This window comes from Nicotiana sylvestris, chromosome 4 (genome assembly GCF_000393655.2).
Source record: "Nicotiana sylvestris chromosome 4, ASM39365v2, whole genome shotgun sequence".
NCBI classification, from domain to species: Eukaryota; Viridiplantae; Streptophyta; class Magnoliopsida; order Solanales; family Solanaceae; genus Nicotiana; species Nicotiana sylvestris.
The window spans coordinates 148,848,884-148,863,609 of NC_091060.1; positions in this window are offsets into that span (position 1 = coordinate 148,848,884).

The following is a 14,726-nucleotide window of genomic DNA, read 5'->3' on the forward strand; positions in this document are numbered from 1 at the left end:
CTATCTCCCAGCAGCTTCAACACATACACACATACGAGCAGAAACCGGCGACCACTCTCAAATCGCCACCTCCCTTCACCAACCAGCCACTTCTCCCTCACCTCACCTCCCAGTCACCGAACCTCCCATGAGTGCCACCAAAACCCGCGAAAACCAGCAGTAGCTTTGAGGAAAAGAGAGAGGAGAACGAAGAAAAAGGAACGACGGAATGAGGAAGGGGATTTCTGGTCTTAAAGTCTTTCAAATTTTTAACATGGAAATAAAGTTCCTGAAGATCATTGTTTAGATAAAAAGTTAGTAGAATTGAATAGAAGAAAAAATATAGAGAGAGAGAACAAGTCAGAATTGTAGAGCTCCATTTTAGTTGGAATTAGATTAACCAATTCTCGCCAGTTCGAGTTCTTGTTGCCGATCGAGTTCTCCGTTCGATTTTCCGGTCCAAGCCCTATTCCCAAGTTTCAGTCAAGTACTTTTATGCGATATCATGCATTTGAGTTTCAAATCTTTCAAATAATCGCAGTCAGATTTTGTTTCTGAGGTCCATTTCTGAATCTTGTGCTTAATTAATTTTAATGCTCTTCCTTGTGTGATTTGATAGAGAATGAAGTTCTGCTTGAATCTAGTTTACCCAGTTGTGTGCATATGGCTATTTTATCTTGCACTGGTATATTAAATATTTATTAATGTCTGATTTCTTAAACAAACAAAAGTGCTTAGTGGATTAACCATGAATTGATTTGGGGTCGAGGTTTGAATATTATAAGACAAACTAAAAGAAATTGGGCTGGAAATGAGCTCATTGATAGTCAGATTGACATAAGGTTTCAAAATATGGGCGAGGGAACATTGCAATTTCTGATGCTATTTTGTTCAAAATTTGAATAAGTTAAATAACTCATGAACACCGCTAGTATACTTTTAGGCACGCTTTTAGTCTATTATCGTGATTGTGTATACGTTCACGTAAAATAATTATGATTATTAAAATAAATTGAGGTATGCGTTCGTGTAACTTCGACCAAACATTTTCATAATAATAATAATAATGCGTGATTAATTGTGGACACGTACGCGTGACATGATTCTTGACGCGCCTAATGAAATGAGTATACGTACGCGTGACTCGTTTTAGGTTAATTTCTTAAGTTAGAGCGGTAAGGGTAAAATTCACATAGGTTCTAAAGTACATAACTGAACAACTTATTTAAGCCAAGTATGATTAAAGCGACCGTGCTAAAATCACGGAACCCAAAAATGCCTAACACCTTCTCCCGGTTAACAGAATTTCTTACTCGGTCTTCTGTGTTCGTAGACCATAAATAGAGTCAAACTTTTCTCGATTTGGGATTTAAAATAACCCGGCGACTTCGGACACCATAAATATTCCAAGTGACGACTCTGAATAAAATAAATAACCCCTCTTCGATTATGTCACTTTAATTGAAAAAACTCCATTATATCTCTTTCGGGTAAAAAAGGAGGTGTGACAACCTATAGGGTCTAAAATCAGTCTTCATTATTGTCCTGATCGTTTCTTTCAAGTGCTAATGTCGAATTTTCAACACTGTGCTAATTATCATTATTAGAAACCATGTCGATAGGACTCGACTAAGTAGTTCTGAACATATTTATGTGATACCATTGTTAGTTACTGCACGAATCACCTAGATATCATGCCTATATGCTTAATCTCTTATATGTATAATCAGTAGGCAAATGCGTAGTCTTTCAGAAATCATATTAAGAAATTGGCTTCCATATATGAAACTGCATGCCCATTAAATCCAGAATCATATTGTCACGACCCAAAAACCATTGACGTGATGGCACTTAACTTGACCCGCTAGGTAAGCCAATTAACCAAAAGAACCAAACCAAATAACTTAGAGAGAAAGGGGAAGTTAGAATTTATTTGAAATTTCACAAATTTACACAAGAACTAGTAGTACAAGTCACGAGCTTCTAAGATTTGGAATTTCAAAATTGATACAAATAAATACACATTCTGTTTGAAGATTACATAAACAGATCAACAGTTATCTAAACTACCAAGGACAAATGGCAGTTATATCCAAATGCACGAATGTCTTCCAAATCAACATCCGACATCACCAGCAGATCCGCTCCAAAATCTGCATGGGTCGTGCAGAAGTGCAGTATCAGTACAACCGACCCCATGACTGGTAAGTATATTGTCTAACCTCGTCGAAGTAGTGATGAGATTTTGAGTTAAAAGATGCAAATTATTATAATTTGTACGTTAGTTTAACAGTAAAAGTAGTTCAAAGCATGATAGGTAAGAATATCACATACAACTCGGCGAAACAGTCCACAATTACAAAAAGAACCATAGTAGAAGGTTTACGATCTTTCCTGGTACGAGAGGTATATCCAAAATATCAAGTCACGTGGCACGGTAACACCCTTCGTGATCCTATCGCATCCTCACCATATATAAATAAAGTTGTGTAACAATTCAATTAGCACGGCAACATCCTTCGTGCGTTCAACTCATCTTTCCAAATGATCATATAACAGAACCAACCATATGACAGAAGCATAATAACATGGATTACAAAGTAGGGAATATGCAAGAAACCACCATGGAAAAGGATATACATGTGGGCAACAATAATGAACTAAACGGAAAGCACTTGAGCAATAACAACTGGAAAGCAAGGAATGTCATATTCAATTAACTAGCATATTGGAGGTTTAAGTACAATCATAACAATTAAGACGGACACGCATGATCTTTGCAAGTTAACAAGTAACGGCATGAATGACAAGCATGGTAAAAGACTTAAACTAAAATGCAACAAAATAGACACATCATGAATATGATTACAAAAGCAAGAAAATAGGCACGATATTAGGAAGTTAAGCAAGTAAAAGACATGGACAGTGCAATAACAATTGAGGTAAAGGTCAAGTACAGGACAATAACAACAAGTCAGACAAAATACGTAATTACAACAGTAACAACTCAAGGTAAGGGCACAACGTACACATGGAAAGCAGATATTACATCATAATGCATGCCCCTCGTCCTCACTTGCGCGGAAACACCCTTTGTGCCATGACCTCACCATAACATACAATCATAACAATACAAATGAAATGGCACTGCGTCACCCTTCATGATTTTACTCTCAATAATATGGCACGACATCACCCTTCGTGCTTTTACTCTCAATAATATGGCACGATATCACCCTTCGTATATTTACTCTCAATAATGTGGCACGGAATCACCCTTTGTGCTTTTACTCTCAATAATATGGCATGGCATCACTCTTTGTGCATTAACTCTCACAATATCGACAAGGCATCACCCTTCTTGCTTTATCTCTCAAATCATGGAACAGCATCACCTTTCATGCATTAACTCTCATAATATCGACACGGCATCACCCTTCGTGCATTAACACTCACTCACAATATCATGCACGGCATCACCCTTCGTGCTTTACACTCTTCCTCACCCAAACAATAGAAATAATAACATCCCAACAAGGGAATCAACAATAGAAACAATAACATCCCGGTAAAGGATTCAACAATAGAAACATTAACATCCCGGCAAGGGAATCAACTATAACCAATATCGTTTCAACAGTTAGCTTCACAAATTAAGTCTCAACTTGAGTCAATACTCAACAATGGTTCTACAATCCTCAAGAACCATATTATTCCAATACTTTCACATATCCAATAAATGATCCAAAACACAAGTATAGAGTCTAGCATCTCAAGGATATCATTCATAGTAGTGTAGTATTGATTTCGCATAGGGATGGCCGAATTAGATACATTAATGTATTCATACAATTTCCATCAAGTTTGATCAAGTTATAACAAAATACGTCTTGATATCTACCGCTTAATATTATGTTCTTAATATCTAAGAGTCAAGTGAGGCATTTAACAAAATGTCACGAAATTCTACAAACACAAATATAGCATAATCCACCCCCTCCCCCCCTCCCCCGAGCATGATTAACCCTAGCACATACATATACGCTCGTCACCTCATATATATATCACCCTGCATGTAGAAAACAATGGCAAATAGGAGGAAAAATTCCCTCAACAAAGTTAGGCAAAATACTTACCTCAATTCGGCTATTCTAACACTCAATTTAGCCTTTTCCTCTACAAATTCATCTCCGCTCATCTCAATCTAGCCCAAGACGACATGAATACATCACACAATGCAAAAGAAACAATTTTCAATTAATAAAGCTATGATTTTTATTCAATTTCTAAAAAGTCAAGAAAAGTCAAACCCCTGACCCACCCAGTCAAAACCCGGGTCCAAAGGCAGGTCTTGACTACCCATAGCCCTACAAGTCCAAATATGTGTTTTGTTTTCAAATTAGAGTCTTATTCGACTATTAAATCTCAAATTTTCATTTTCCAAAACTTTGATAAAATCCCCAATTTCTTCCATAGTTTTCCCATGAATTTGATGTTAAATCTTGTATAAAATCATGAAATGTAGTTGGAAATTGATTAAAGATACTTACTCAATGATTTGGCATGAAAATCCCCTCTAAAAGTCGTCTCACCTGGAAGCTAGGGTTCAAAAATATGAAGAATGAAGCAAAAACCCAGAATTCTCAGAATTTAACAGGCTGCAGATGTCGCATTTGTGACAGGGGGTTCGCAAATGCGGAAAAACAATTGCAATTGCGAACATGACAGACTCCTGTTGAAGTCGCATTTGCGACTAAATCTTCGCAAATGCGAAGTTCCTGATCTCGCAAAAGCGGCAGCCTCATCGCAAATGCGAAGGTTTCCCAGCTGCCCAGGCTTCGCAAATGCAAGGTTCCTTCGCAAATACGATGGTCGCATTTGCAACCAGATTATCGCAAATGTGAAGAAATCACAACCAGCAATCAGACATTTATAAAAAAAAATCATTCCGAAACTCACTCGAGTCCTCGGGGCTCCAACCCAAATATACACACAAGTCTAAAAACACAATACGAACTCGCTCCCGCACTCAAATCATCAAAATAACTTCTAAAACCACGAATCGGAAGCCGAAGCACATGAAAATCAAACTTAAACATCAAGAACTTCTCGAATCATATCAAATCAACTCTGAATGGTGCCAAACTTTGCAGCCAAGTCCCGTATGACAAGATGAACCTACTCGAAGCTTCAAATCACACATGGTAACCTCGAAACGATGAATCACACCTCACGCAAAAGTCAATGAACTTTGAAACCTCAACTTTCACAACTGATGCTGAAACCTACCAAATCACCTCTGATTGACCTCAACTTTCGCACACAAGTCACATTAGCCATTACGGACCTATTCCAACTTTCAGAATCATAATCCAACCCCAATATCAAAAACTCCACTCCCGGTCAAACTTCCCAAAATCCAACTTTCGCCATTTCGCGCCAAATTTAACTACGGACCTCAAAATCACAATTCAGATGCGCTCCTACGTCCAAAATAACCCAACGAACCTAACGAAACTAACAAAACTCCATTCTGAGGTCAAATGCTAAAAGGCCAAACTTGGTCGACTCTTCCAATTTAGAACTTAAATCTTGAAGTTCATTCCACCAAATTGATTCCGAACAACCCAAAAACCCATACCGATGATTTACGCAAGTCATAATTCCTCATGCGAAGATACTCAAGCCCTCAAAACACCGAGCGAAGTGCAGATTCTCAAAACGACCAGTCTGGTCGTTACATCCTCCACCACTTAAACTCATGTTCGTCCTTGAACGTGCTAGGAGTCGTTCCAAAGCTATCAAACCACGGCGTAACCATACTAAGCATAAACCCGAGGGTGACCCCACGTCACCCTGCTCTACAAGGCCGAATCCCACAGTCACACAATGTATAAGTCTGAACAAGCTGTATCAAGTCATAATCATAACACAAGATGAAATCATATGATATACCCCATCACTTAGACACTCACAGTAGGAACTGATGACCACCAATACTGTCCAAACACAATTTGGTGCCTATAGTAAACCTCATACTGATTAGAACCTCGTTCAAAACCTTCATACCCTACCGATGATGAAATAAACACGCATAACTGCTCAACCACCCATCTGATCAATAAGCCAAGAAACTCACTTGCCCGACTAGGACCATTGCCCAAATCCTCAACAAATCATAGTGTTATTCTTCCAAACCTTCCTTGTCCCAATACCATAGCGCAACCTCAGTTCTAGAAACCTCATCTAGCCAATACAAGCAGCCACACCGACAAGTACCAACAATAAATATATGGAGCCTCACACAACCCGGTTCCGAACATGAACAAGTAATAATTCAGACAAAATAGATAACAATAAGAGAAATAAATAAGAAAACTGCTAATCAAGTTAAGCAGACATGGAAATTTAAGCATTTTATTAGGAACTGTTCTCAACAAGGTGAAAGCGAAATACACCAAATAGAAATAAGGAGTTACTTCTTCATCACTGTACCATTGCGGCGTGCAACCTGATCCCATCATATCAATTCACATAGGGTACCCTTCGAGCCATAATACTTGGGACCACTGATCACATGTGCATCAACATCAAGCACAACAGAGTGACAAAATATAACTGTGGGAAAAATTATTAGGGACAAACAATAATGAGAAGACAAGCGCAACTATGGTGCAATAAGCAAATCAACATCACAAAGGCTATCTCGCCCAAAATGCCATGAGGCATAAACTGAATCACAGTATGGGTATGAAGGATCATGTAAACCTTAGAACACACCATAGAATGAGAGAGAGAAACACGACATACACCCAGGCACGAATAATAATCCACTTCGCCCAACGATGTACATAGGGCACCAACTGTGCAAGAGCAAGCAAATCCAACATGATATAGAATACGCACCCTACTAAGCTCAAAATAATCCCCAGACCAAATTCCGATCATTCTCAAACATGTAATAAACCTTCCAATAATTCTATAACAACCTTTCCATAAAACCTACTATTGATCATCCAATCTTTTACATTTTCTTCATAACTCGCAACCAAGGAATAGTCCGCCAACAAGAACATTCAATCTCTCAGCCTCAGTATACCAGAATTTCATACCCAGTATCAACACCGCTACTCAAATAGCTGACACGAAATTCATACCCCATCATCTCACGGAGAAACACCCATAAGTCAAAACAGAATGCACCTGTCAATAAGCGCTCTGGGGAAGACACATAGTGCCAGCAAAACCTTGGACATCCGAAATTGTCCGAGACATCAGGAACTTGTATCCTTCCCTCCAATACTAAACTGCAACCTTGTACATGCACTTTTCAACCCCACACGGCGCATCGCCTCTAACATGCTAACTCGTAACACTACGAAAATCTCATAGTTAACTCTGAACCATAAGCAAATTGAACACCTCATCAACCGGGAATCTTTTATTTGACCCAATCCAGGAAAACACCACCATATGCAATATAGCCTATATACCTGTAGAAAAGATCAACTCCGACCATAATCATAACCATGATGAATTCTTCGGAACTCATTAACACATAATCGCGGTATCAGAATCAATCCTCTCTCACACAAACTAGTCACGCAGACTGACAACCTGAAAATAATTCAATTCAATACGCCCACCCTGAGGTAACCTCCTAGGAACACAAAGCCATTTCTTGCATCACCCCAATATTGACTTGTAGACCTTTCTTGGCAAGGAAATACTGCGAATCCGATTACTATTCGCTACACCATAGACAAATTCAAAAGTCCCTAAATCCACTCATCTTATTCTGATCTTTAATACGCAACTAATACATATTGAGAAACCCGTGCTTCACCAGTATATGCCCATTTAAAGAAATAACCATAAAAGCTCTCGGTCCGAAACGGATACAGACCATGATCCTACAATCCGATCGTCATTAGCAGCCTCCACCACTTAGCTCGAAGCCATAGAACACCTCAACAGCAACCCAAAGTAACATATCTCCACAGCATGCCTCGATACTACATGACTATTTAGTTGAATACTTCAAAAACCCATGCAATAATGATCATAGAACACCCCGAAGACTCTGACAAGCGCTTACCCATCCTTACAATAGCCTGGACACCAACCAATCTGCCCAAATCTGTGCTCACCAACCAGATATATGAACCCGCCTCTTACCACAAATGAACGACTAGAAGATTTAACACTACTTCTGCTTCTGAGGATAGATAGCACATTGCGATGTTAATCAAGCATCCATAGCCCATCGTAATCCATCTGTAGCATCACCGATCGTCAACACAAAGTGAATACTGAGAGCACAACATCACATATGAGCGATCAGGAAGAATCAAAGTCGTAGATTTCAAGCTAAAGAAAAGCGGCACGATAAGAGAAGAAGAAAGGGAAATTTTTCCTAAATGCCCTATAGCCTTCCGAGGATAGGTATGGATGTCATCATACCATTCCGCCAGACTCTACTAGAGACCTGCTCATGACTCGTAGAACCTACAAACCTAGTGCTCTAATACCACCTTGTCACGACCCAAAAACTACTATCGTGATAGCACCTAACTTGACCCGCTAGGTAAGATAATTAACCAAAAAAACCAAACCAAATAACTTAGAGAAAAAGAGGAAGTTAGAATTTATTTGAGCTTCTAACAACTGGTAGTACAAGTCACGAGCTTCTATGATTTGGAATTTCAAAACTGATACAAATAAATACACGTTCTATTTGAAGATTACACAAACAGATTAACAGTGATCTAAACTACAAAGGACAAGTGGCAGCTATATCCAAATGCACAAACCTCTTCCAAATCAGCATCCGACATCACCAGCAGCTCTGATCCAAAATATGCACGGGACGTGCAGAAGTGCAATATCAGTACAACCGACCCCATATACTGGTAAGTATTTTATCTAACCTCGTCGAAGTACTGACAAGATTTTAAGTTAAAAGATGCAAATTATTATAACATGTACGTTAGTTTAACAGTAAAAGCAGTTCAAAGCATGACATGTAAGAATATCACATACAACTCGGTGAAACAGTCCACAATTATAAAAAGAACCATAGTAGAAGGTTTACAATTTTTCCTGGTACGAGAGGTATATCCAAAATATCAAGTCACATGGCACGGCAACACCCTTCATGCTCCTATCGCATCCTCACCATATATAAATAAAGTTGTATAAAAATTCAATTAGCACGGCAATATCCTTCGTGCGTTCAACTCATCTTTCCAAATGATTGTATAACAGAACCAACCATATGACAGAAGCATAATAACAGGGAATACAAAGTAGGGAATACGCAAGCAACCACCGTGGACAAGGATATACATGTGGGAAACAATAATGAACTAAATGGAAAGCACGTGATTAATAACAACTAGAAAGCAAGGAATGTCATATTTAATTAACTAGCATATTAGAGGATTAAGTACAATCATAACAATTAAGACGGACATGCATTATCTTTGCAAGTTAACAAGAAGGGCATGAATGCCTAGAATGATGAAAGACTTAAACTAAAATGCAACAGAATAGGCACATCATGAATATGATTACAAAAGCAGGAAAATAGGCACGGTATTCGCAAGTTAAGCAAGTAAAAGACATGGACAGTGAAACAACAATTGAGGTAAAGGTCAAGTACAGGGCAATAACAACAAGTCACACAAAGTACGTAATTACCACAGTAACAACTCAAGGTAAGGGCACAACGTACACACGAAAAGCAGATATTACAATGTAATGCATGCCCCTCGTCCTCACTTGCACGGAAACACCCTTCGTGCCATGGCCTCACCATAACATACAAGCATAACAATACAAATGAAATGGCATGGCGTCACCCTTCGTGCTTTTACTCTCTATAATATGGCACGGCATCACCCTTCGTGCTTTTACTATTAATAATATGGCACAATATTACCCTTCGTGCTTTTACTCTCAATAATGTGGCAGGGCATCACCCTTCGTGCTTTTTCTCTCAATAATGTAGCACGCCATCACCCTTCGCGCATTAACTCTCACAATATTGGCACGACATCACCCTTCGTGCTTTAACTCTCAAATCATGGCACGACATCACCCTTCATGCATTAACTTTCATAACATCGGTACGGTATCACCCTTCATGCATTAACACTCACTCACAATATCATGCACTGCATCACCCTTCGTACTTTACACTCTTCCTCGCCCAAATAATAGAAATAATAACATCCCGGCAAGGGATTCAACAATAGAAACAATAACATCCCGGCAAGGAAATTAACTATAACCAATCTCGTTTCAACAATTAGCTTCACAGAATAAGTCTCAACTTGAGTCAATACCCAACAATGGTTCTACAATCCTCAAGAACTGTATTATTCCAATACTTCCAAAAATCTCATAAATTATCCACAACACAAGTATAGAGTCTAGCATCTCAAGAATATCATTTATAGTAGTGTAGTAATGATTTCACATAGGGATGGCCAAATTAGATACATTAATGTATTTTTACTATTTCCATCATTTTTGATCAAGTTATAACAAACTATGTCTTGATATCTACCGCTTAATATTATGTTCTTAATAACTAAGAGTCAAGTGAGGCATTTAACTAAATGTCACAAAATTCTACAAACACAAATATAACATAATCTACCCCCGAGCATGATTAACCCTGAAACATACATATACGCCCGTCACCTCATATATGTATCACCCCCACATGTAGCAATCAATGGTAAATAAGGAACAATTCCCTTAATAAAGTTAGGCAAAACACCTACCTCAATTCGGCTATTCCAACACTCAATTTAGCCTTTACCTCTACAAATTCATCTCTGCTCATCTCCATCTAGCCCAAGACGAGTTGAATACATCACACAATGCAAAAGAAATAATTTCATTTAATAAAGCTATGATTTTTATTCAATTTCTAAAAAGTCAACAAAAGTCAAACCCCGAACCCGCCGGGTCAAAACCCAGGTACAAAGGTTGGTCTTGACTACCATAGCCCCACGAGTCCAAATATGTATTTTGTTTTCAAATCCGAGTCTTATTCGACTCTTAAATCTCAAAATTTTATTTTTCAAAACTTTGACAAAATCCCCAATTTCTTCCATAGTTTTCCCATGAATTTGATGTTAAATCTTGTATAAAATCATGAAATATTGTTGGAAATTGATTAAAGATACTTACCCAATGATTTGGCATGAAAATCCCCTCTAAAAACCGTCTCACCTCGAAGCTAGCGTTCAAAAATATGAAGAATGAAGCAAAAACATGGAAGTCTCAGAACTTAACAGGCTGCAGATGTCACATTTGCGACAGGGGATTCGTAAATGCGTAAAAACAATCGCAATTGCGAACATGAAAAACTCATGTTGAAGTCGCATTTGCGACTAAATCTTCGCAAATTCGAAGTTCCTAATCTCGCAAAAGCGACAATCTCATCGCAAATGAAAAAGTTGCCTAGACGCCCAGGCTTCGCAAATGTGAGGTTCCTTTGCAAATGCGATGGCCACATTTGCGACCAGATTATCGCAAATGCAAAGAAACCAGAACCAGCAATCAGAAATTTATAAAAAAATCATTCCGAAACTCACCCGAGCCCTCGGGGCTCCAACCCAAATATACACACAAGTCTAAAAATACAACATGAACTCGTTCCTGTACTCAAATCATCAAAATAACTTCTTAAACCACGAATCGGATGCCGAAGCACATGAAAATCAAACTTAAACTTCAAGAACTTCTAGAATCACAACCGAGCATCTGAACCCTATCAAATCAACTTCGAATGGCACCAAACTTTGCAGCCAAGTTCCGTATGACAAGACGAACCTACTCGAAGCTTCAAATCACACATGGCAACCTCGAAATGATGAATCACACCTCAAGCCAAAATCAATGAACTTTGAAACCTCAACTTCCACAACTGATACCGAAACTTGCAAAATCACCTATGATTGACCTCAAATTTCACACACAAGTCACATTAGCCATTATGGACCTATTCCAACTTCCAAAATCGGAATCCGACCCTGATATCAAAAATTCCACTCCCGGTCAAATTTCTCAAAATCCAACTTTTGCCATTTCGCGCCAAATTCAACTACATACCTCCAAATCACAATCCGGACGTGCACCTACGTCCAAAATCACCCAACGAATCTAAGGGAACTGATGAAACTCCATTCCGAGGTCAAATGCTAAAAATCCAAACTTGGTCGACTCTTTCAATGTAGAACTTAATTCTTGAAGGTCAGTCCTCCAAATTGATTTCGGACAACCCGAAAACCCATACCAACAATTTATGCAAGTCATAATACCTCATGAGAAGATACTCGAGCCCTCAAAACATCGAGCGAAGTGCAGATTCCCAAAACAACCAGTCGGGTTGTTACACACATAGAGATTATGGTTATAGGATTCAATAACTTTAATTAATATAAAATCTGCAACTGACAAATGCTCAATGTGTTTGCGTGCATTCGTTGTCAAAGTGTGGAGGCTAACTTGAGCCCTTAACTGCTTTTATATGAAGTCCAACTTTTTTTTCATGTCGATTAGTTTTATCATTTTGAGCAGCCTAAGTTGAAGTCTAGAACTACCAAAATAGAGGTTCAAAGCCTCCTGGACCATAGGCATGGGACGGGTAGTGCACGTATAAGGTACAGTTTAGAATCAACTAGTGCGCCTTAGGTAACAACTTAAAGATAGTAATTAGGTAGCAGGAGATGAAAGTCTGTGCCCGCAGAATAATATGAGTAACACCCCATCTTGAGGGAGTTACAAAGTATTATTTATGTTGCATGGGGTGATCCTTTAGGCTAAAAAATTTAGGACCCCCTATCTTGTCTTTAAATCAATTATTTGCGCTTAATAATGAACTTCGCAAATCCCTTGTTTTCTTATCTTTGATCACATAGACTAATTGATATAGTTGAGTTCGGCTGGAATCCACAGTTGTGGACCTCGAAGAGTGCCTAACACCTTCTATTCGAGGTAATCGAGCCCTTACCCGATCTTTAGTGACAAAAACTAGTTAAATAGAGTTATTTGCAAAAATAGGTGCCCTAATGCACCTCAAACCTGTTAGGTGGTGACTCTTTATTTTAGCACCCTTCCTTAAAAGAGTTGTCACATGTCGAAACTCGATTTTGCAAGGAAAAAGGGCGCGACAGGAGCCCCTCTGGAGTTTGTAACACTCCCCCAGTAAGCGCAGATGATATTATTGAGGGATAGATCTTCCCTGGACATGGATCTTGTTCGAAGTATTTATACCTGGAGATGGATCTTCTCCATAGGTTTGGAATGGCCTTCCTCGGTACTGAGTGACTATTGTCAATGATATGTATCTATTTTGGGATGGATCTTCCCTGGGTCGGATGGTCATATACAGTATGTTGAGCACTTGAGATTGGAGGTACACGGTACATTTTCATGCATTCTGTGCATTGGCATGTAGATATTTGCTGAACTTTATACATCACATTGTCTAGATCTGTATTTACTTTATTGTTGAGCTGAATAATTGAATTGAAAGCATGCCTACTTTTCTGCACAGTTTATTCTGTTTACCTGTTGAGGTTAAATTCTCACTATCTAGCAGTCCATTGTTTGGACTTGTTATTTACTGAGTTGGTTTACTCACGTTACCCCATGCACCTTGTGTGCAGATCCAGGTATCTCTAGCCATAGTAGCGGCTGTTGACTATTCCAGTTGCAGACTTTCATCGGAGATAACGAGGTAGCTGCCTGGCGATCGCAGTCCTGTTTTTCTCCTTCTTTATCTTTCCTTTAGTGCACTTTGGTTACTCTCAGATTATGTTATTCTTGCTATCTTTCAGAATAGTTTGTAGTAGTTGCGCATGACTTAGCGACACCCTGATGTCGAGCTATTTATTTCCGCATTTTGTTTTCGAGTTGAACTCTTTTATGAAATTTCAGTATGAAAAAGGCTTTTATCTATCTTTTAATGAAATATTGAATTGTTTTGGGAGTGTGTCGGCTTGCCTAGTTTCATGATAGGTGCCATCATGACCGGGTTTAGTTTTTGGTCCTGACAAGTTAGTATCATAGCCTAGGTTACATAGGTCTCATGAGTCATGAGTGGGTGTAGTAGAGTCTCACGGATCAGTACGGAGATGTTTGTACTTATCTTCGAGAGGATGCAGAAACTTTAGGAAAAAACTTCACATTCTTGAATTCTTGTTATGCGAATCTGTTGATTCTGGTAACTAAACTTCTACTATTCTATTCTCTCACAGATGGTGAGGACACGTGCTATCGGTTAGGATGGATGGCCACCAATACCACCAGTTGGGGCAGCGAGAGACTAAGGTCGCGGTCGAGGCCGTGGTAGGGGCATAGGTGTAGCCCGCACAGCAGCTAGGGCAACACCTACAAACCACCAACCACCCCAGTTCATGATTAGGTCCCAGTTGTGGATACACCAGTGGGACCAGCTCAGGCAACAGCTGTGCCTATTGTTATCCCAGGTCTTTAGGAGTCCTTAGCTCAGATTCTGATCGTGTGTACCAGTCTTGCTCAGGTGGTCGTTGTTTCTGCTATAGCAGCTACTTCCCAGGCCGGGGAAGGCAGTCAGACTCCTACCGCTCGTACACCCGAGTAGGTTATGCACGAACTTCAGACACCAGAGGCACCACCAGCCCAACCGGTTGCACCTGCTCAGGATTATATGGTACCATTCATGCTTAATGATGAGCAGCGTAGAT